This window comes from Rhinopithecus bieti, unplaced genomic scaffold (genome assembly GCF_001698545.2).
Source record: "Rhinopithecus bieti isolate Rb0 unplaced genomic scaffold, ASM169854v2 scaffold_5023, whole genome shotgun sequence".
Lineage (NCBI taxonomy): Eukaryota > Metazoa > Chordata > Mammalia > Primates > Cercopithecidae > Rhinopithecus > Rhinopithecus bieti.
Window position 1 is genome coordinate 3213874 of NW_016805223.1, and position 6885 is coordinate 3220758.

The 6885-nt window shown below is 35.9% G+C and overlaps 1 long non-coding RNA gene across 1 annotated transcript in view; it reads right to left on the bottom strand.

Moving 5' to 3' along the window:
• LOC108529402 (uncharacterized) overlaps nucleotides 1-2322 on the bottom strand; it is a 36723-nt gene extending 34401 nt beyond the window's left edge. The window contains exons 1-2 of the long non-coding RNA XR_001885519.1: nucleotides 1886-2322; nucleotides 1561-1793 (exon numbers count right to left, since the gene is read on the bottom strand). This is a non-coding gene — a long non-coding RNA (uncharacterized LOC108529402). The remainder of the gene's footprint in view (nucleotides 1-1560; nucleotides 1794-1885) is intronic.
• Nucleotides 2323-6885: the final 4563 nt, after the last annotated feature.

The following is a 6885-nucleotide window of genomic DNA, read 5'->3' on the forward strand; positions in this document are numbered from 1 at the left end:
CTGGAAAAGGCAAAACTGTGAAGACAGAACAAAAGAAAACAGCAATAGTTGAGAGCCAGGGGTTCCAGTGGAGGGAAAAAAGAATGAATTGTTAGAGCATAGGGGAATTTAAGGCCAGTGAAACTATTTTGAATCATAAGTAATACTGTGTATATGCCATCCATTTGTTAAGACCTATAGAATGTACAACACAGAGTGAATATTAGTGTCAACCACAGACTTTAGTTAATAATTATTCATCAAAATTATGTCATCAGTGTAGCGAAGGTACCACACTGGTGCAATATGGGAACTCCCTGTACTTTCCACTCAACGTCTGTAAACTTAGAACTGCTTTTATTGTGGTTACTAAAAAATAATAAAAACGTTGGGAGATTTAAAAAATACATCTTTACACAGTCCTCATTCAAAGATGCTGATTTAACTATTATTGGGTAAGATATTAGTATTTTTTTAAAGTATACAAGACAATGATAGTGTACATTTGGGAATGAGAACTACTGGTTAATGACAACAGTATGTTATTATAATAAAATTTTATGAAGAAATTTCTAGGTATTGGAGTTTGGGCTAGTTATCTAAATTTGTCAGAAATGGACCCAGGCTATGAAGCTATGATATATTTTATTAATTATTTGACTTTTTATGGCATTTTTTTTTTTTAATAAGATGGAGTCTCACTCTGTCACCCAGGCTGGAGTGCAGTGGCATAATCTCAGCTCACTGCAACCTCTGCCTCCTGGGTTCAAGTGATTTTCCTGCCTCAGTCATCCGAGTAGCTGGGATTATAGGTATGCACCCCCACGCCCAGCTAATTTTTGTATTTTTAGTAGAGACAAGGTTTCCCCATGTTGGCCGGACTGATCTTGAACTCCTGATCTCAGGTGATCCACCTGCCTCAGTCTCCCAAAGTGCTGGGATTATAGGCATTAGCCTCTGTACCCCACCAGAATATTTTGATTTATTTTTTTAACGAGATACGTGAGAGACTTTGGCTAAGCTCAACTTTATTAGTGCTATGGCATTCGTAGCTTTTACAATAGGTGAAACATAGTATAGCTTCAAGTATCAAGACTTCTTGCAGAGATTAAATGGAATAAGAAATTGAGAAGAACTTTAAAGTTTTAGGCTTCAAATTATTTTACTTAAATAAAATATTGATATCTTAAATGTAAAATTTCTTTGAACATTCTTAAATCTTTCTGTGAAACTCATAATGGAAGGGGATTCATATCAAATATGGAGTATATGTTAGCTGTTATTTTATCTTTGTTACAACACAAAGTTATTTAATCTTATTGCAGAAAATTTGATGAGATATAACGAAATATAGGTTGACATAATTTTAGCTGGGAAATAGTAAAGAGTATATAATTTGGACTGAGCAAATCTTAGAGTTTTTTTTTTTTTTTTTTTCTGATGGGCTGTGGAGCTTTTTTTGGGATATACCTTATGAGGTAGAGGATCACAGATAATCCAGAGAGAAGTCATTGGTATTTTGATTGGAGCCTCTTGGGTATGGAAGCAAACTAGTCCTGACAAAAATGCTAACATGCTTACCTGAGAGGGACAATCATAACCTAAGATGACCTTACGTAAGATGTTCAAATCCAATAGGTAAGAGTGCAAAAGGCTTGAAGGATTGATGATGGCTACTTCTATCTCTACTAAGTCTTCCCTAGAGAGGATATTCTCATGACAGGCTGCACAATAGAAACACTTGAGACGTTTTCAAAAATCCTAATGTCCAGGTGACAAGTAGACTAGTTAAATAAGAATATCTTGGAGGAGACCTAGCATCAAAAAGAGAGGCAGCACTTATTCTTTCATAATTTGGAAGAACACACTGCATATGTATAAATCACCTATTTCTTTCTTCTCTCACTTTGAAATTGGCCTGACTGCAGAGAGATGCATTATCTTTGCATCTATGCTGTGATTATTACTGGGCTTGTGACTAGGTAGGTAAATCTGACAAATCTGTGGTGAATTATTAGCAGTTTGCCCTTCTCCAACTTAGCTTTTATCCCCAATTAAAGCTGACAGCTTGATCCCTGTCATACTTCCAAATATATCTCTCAATTTGTTCCAAAATAAGGACCTAATTTACTAGCCCATTATGTCTGTGAAGCACTTATGAACCAGAGAAATTTCAAGGAACCCAGTTGCTCGAAATACATCTGGCTTCTAATAAGATTCTATTCTCCTGTTCTCTCTCACTCTTTCTTTGGGGCTGGAGGCTGCATGTTCAGCTTTATTCTCTTTTTCTCCGGATACGTCTGTCTTTGAGTCCCTTGATGACTCATGGTGAATCTAGGTTTCTATGACACCGGTTCTAACAGCAGTTGAACAATACCTTATAACTCCAGGAACCAACGCCAACAAGTTGTATTCCTGAATCTCAAAACGTAAATTTCCAAGAGAAGATAAGATTATCTTATCTTGAAATATATGCTAACTTCTCTTCTCATCAACTGTGCTAGCTGGAAAGTCACAAGTTGCACAGAAGGCTGCCTACTCCTTCATCAGTCTGGGTCTGAGGATGTTTCCCAGAAAGGTGTTGGCTGGAAGGGCATCCCACAGTATAGCTACTGAATCACCAGCTTTGTTCTGTTTTTATATTTATTCCAAGTTTCCCGTGTAACTTTGAAAAAGTTATTGAAAACTTTTATCCCTTCATTGTAAAATTACCAAAACTGCCATTGTGAGAATGAGACAATTAGATGCACAATTTAGAGAACTTTAGAAAAGTTGGAGATATTTTAGGTAGTTCAAATGTATTTCTTAAACTGCAGGTTAAATAAGCGTTATTGTTTAAACTTCTGAAGTTGTTACTATTATTTAAGGATAAAATGATTATTGGAGATTATCTTACCTGGGGAAAGAGAATGATCACAATCATTTTACTTCTAATGTTTCTTTTTTAGACATTAATTGTACCTCTACAACATTTTTTAAAAGAACTTCTTCAAAGTGTTTAAACCCTATTATTGAATGTTTAATTTTGCTTAAAAATAGTCTCAACTGAATTTTACCTCACTAGTGAACTATCTACAAATTGATTTTGCTTTTGAGAAATGTGTTGAAATGTGGCTTGTTAAGGAAATACTGTTTCATTTTTAAAAATATATTCTCTTATACTTTTGTTGTTTAGATTCCTTTCATTTAGTTTTACTTTAATGTTGTAGGATATGAAATTTCCTAGGGAGACGAAAGTATCCATTTTTATTTTCCCTGCTATTAACCAATTATTCACTGGAAGCAGCACTAGTTTTAAGTTGCAGTAGCATTAGTCAGAGTTTTTAGAAGACCTGTATTTGATTCCATCTTTCTAACTAATGAATTGTATGACCTTGGGCTGGTGACAATATTTCTGAACTTCAGTTTTCTCATCTTTGAAAGAACAGAGTTAGAATATATTTTCTTTAGTTCCCCTTCTAGTTCTGATGTATTATTCCATGAATGGCTCCATAGAGCAGAACTCTTGGCTCATGATTATTATGGTAAACTATTACAAGGCTATAGAATTACATTTATAGATTTCTATGAAACACCATCAGAGGTTCACTACTTGTGCCCCAAGAACTTAACAGAGGATCCTAAAAGGTACCGATATTCCTTGATTTATTCATGTACCTTAGCATTTGCTCCTGATCCAAATGGGCAATCAGTTTTCCTGAGGCATTAAGGTGTCATGATGGTAAAGGCAGGGAGTGATGTCTACTGAGAAACAGAGAATATGTGATTTAAAACTTGTGTAAGTAGTAGGGTCTTTTCTGAGGAACCTGAAAAGTTTTACAAAATTTAGGAAATCCTTATGCATGAGGTTCATTCCAGGTTTTATTTCATGATCTTGTTATCACTTATACTTGCTCTGCATAATGGGGATACAACAGAAGAAGGGCCCACGAGACAGGGCTAGACTAAGCTGGTAGAATGTCATTCCTGTTGTGTTCTATTGATCAAAGCAAGCCACAAGACCAAGCCTTGTAGGGAAATAGGCTCCATCTCTTGATGGGAGAATCTGCAAAGTGTTGCAATCATTTTTGCAATCTATCACATCCTCAGATTCTGATAAAATTGACAACTAATATATACTTTGCAGAGTTTCCATAAGCATTCAGTAAAATAGAGTGCTTGTTTCAGTACTTGGTATAGAATGTCCACTCAGTAGGTGAAACCTCTTTATCAGCTACATAGTTATTATTAGAATATCACATCTGGGTTTTGGTCATCAGAATGACTAAATCTTGTTATGTCTACTCCTATCTTAAAAAAAAAAAAAATGCATCCTTTATTTTCACTTCTGCTACCACTGCCTCAATTGTGACCCTCCTCACTTCTTACCATGATCATTGAAATAGACTCCCAACTGGTCTCCTTCAGTAATAAACAATTGATTACCTGTCTCTATTGGGGAACTGTAAACTCCATGAGGGTAGGGACCCTGACTTTACTGCTTATTGCTGCATTTTCCTTTCCTGCACATTTCTTATAGTAAATATTAATAAATATTTGTTGAATATATGAATAGATTAAACTCTGCATATAAAGAAAATTTTATAACATGCAAATCTTGTTACTCTACTTCTTTACATTCTGCCAACGACTCCCCATAGTGCCTAAGATGAAATTTAAGGTTCTCAGCTTAACCTACAAGGCTCTCAATGATCTGACCCCTTCCTTGTTAACTTCTTCTCTCACTCTTCTTATACATGTAACCTATATTCCAGTAGTCGCCTGAAACTATCATTCAGAAATGGTATGCTCTTCCCAAGAATGGCCTGGGCTCCCTTCTTCATGTGGTTTAACTCCTATATGTTTTAAGACTTTGGCGAAAAATTTCCTCCTCTGGGACACTCACCTTGATGGTTCTGAATTTGGCCAGACATTACTCCCTTGTCTCTTAGCACTCTATGCGTAACTTTGTTACAACAATTTTCAACCTTCCAAAGTAGGTACCTCATCCTCCACATGACCAGCAAGCACCGGCATGTAGTAGAAGATCTGTAATTTTATGTGAATGAATGAAGGCAGCATAACAGGAGTGGGAAAAGGTAGCTTTAAAAATTCATTGCCAGAGCCAGGTGCAGTGGATCATGCCTGTAATCCCAGCATTTTGGGAGGCAAAGGTGGGTGGATAACTTGAGACTAGGAGTTTGAGACTAGCCTGGCCAACATAGTGAAAACCCATCTCTACAAAAAATACAAAATTTAGCTGGACATGATGGCATGTGCCTGTAATCCCAGCTACTTGGGAGGCTGAGGCAGGAGAATCGCTTGAACCCTGGGAGGCAGAGGTTGAAGAGGGATGAGATTGCACCACTGCACTCCAGCCTGGGTGACAGAGAGAGATTCTGTCTCAAAAAAAAAGAAAAAAAAAAAAAGTTATTATCAGAAGTTTGATGGAGTAACACCCTGCTTCAGCACTTAAGTCAAGGTATGTTTATTTATTCCATTATTGAAGTCTCGCTAGAGTGTTCTTCCACTAAATAGACTAACTTGTGTTTCTTTCTTCTTAAAATAATTATCAATAGTGAGTTTAGTGTTATTCTATCCCCAAATGACTATTGTCCTAACCTTTATTTACATTGAAGCCTGACTTCATTTTCTTTGATTGTTTTGTTGATTGAGCAAGTGGCTTATATTTTATTTCTGAACAATCTCAAAAGATTCAGACTAGTCCAAGCAAAGCCATGTTTATAAAATGCTAAACTATTCATTTGGCAATGACTAAATTATTTTGGCATCTTGAGCACAGAGCTAGTCTCAGCTTCTTCGACAATAATAATGATATTGTGCTAGTATAACTGCCTTCAGGAAAGAAGAGAAATCCAGCATGGATTTGACAAGACTAATGTTTAAGTGGATCCTGCTGCATCTGCCTTTGAGTAGAAAGAGAAAAATAAATGATAGTTAGACAAAGCACCACGTGAATCCTGTGCCTGCCATTGGTGCATCAGTTAAAGTAGCCGCAGGCAACTTTTTTAGTTACTCTTCTTTGATTTACTATTGTTCTTACAATAGAACATGAATGCATTCTAAACAATTTTAGGTCACCTAGTGCTTTTCATTATTTCCCAACTATAGCCCAGTTCTCTAAATTTTAACTATTTAAAGTAATTTTAAAGATAATTGACAAGACATAAATTTATGTAAAAAGAAGAAATACAGCAGAAGCATTAACAAGCTACGATCTTGATAGCACAATGTTCCGTCTTTCTTAAGAATAAAGCTGGAAGAACGCCTTCCATATAAAAATATGAAATTTTGATAATATCAGAGGAATGGGATGAAATTCTCTTTGGAAAAAAATAATATATAGTAATAGGTAATAGGTACTATCCCTTTACTTTTTACATTGTAATGTTGTCTAAGGTTGAGCATGTGCCTTCATTACGTATCAGTTAATTCCTCTCCTGGCAGCACTAAATAATAAATGACATGCTTACAATAAAATACAAAGAATGAATTGGAGTTTACTTTATGAAAGCCAACATCCCCTTTATCCTGCTAAGAAGACTGAAGCCAAGGGAACGCAGGTGACTAGGACACGGTTATTCAGCTATCTAATAGAAAAACTAAACCAGGGACTAAGACTTCACTCTCTTTTCTTTATATTCTTTCTCCTGAGCCTCTAATTTTCATATTATTTTGTTTCTTAGTCTCTTCCTTCTGAATACTTATATGTAACAAATTGTTTCAAAGGTAGCGTTATAACATTGTTTCATTGAAGATTGTTTGGTTGTAATATCGAGAAAAAAACGTATTCCAGCTGGAGCCAAGGTTTGCATGGAATTTGCTAGCTTCTCCCCATACTTGTGTGGGTTTTCTCTGGGTACCCCTGTTTCCTACCGCATCCCGAGGATGTACACATCAGTGAAT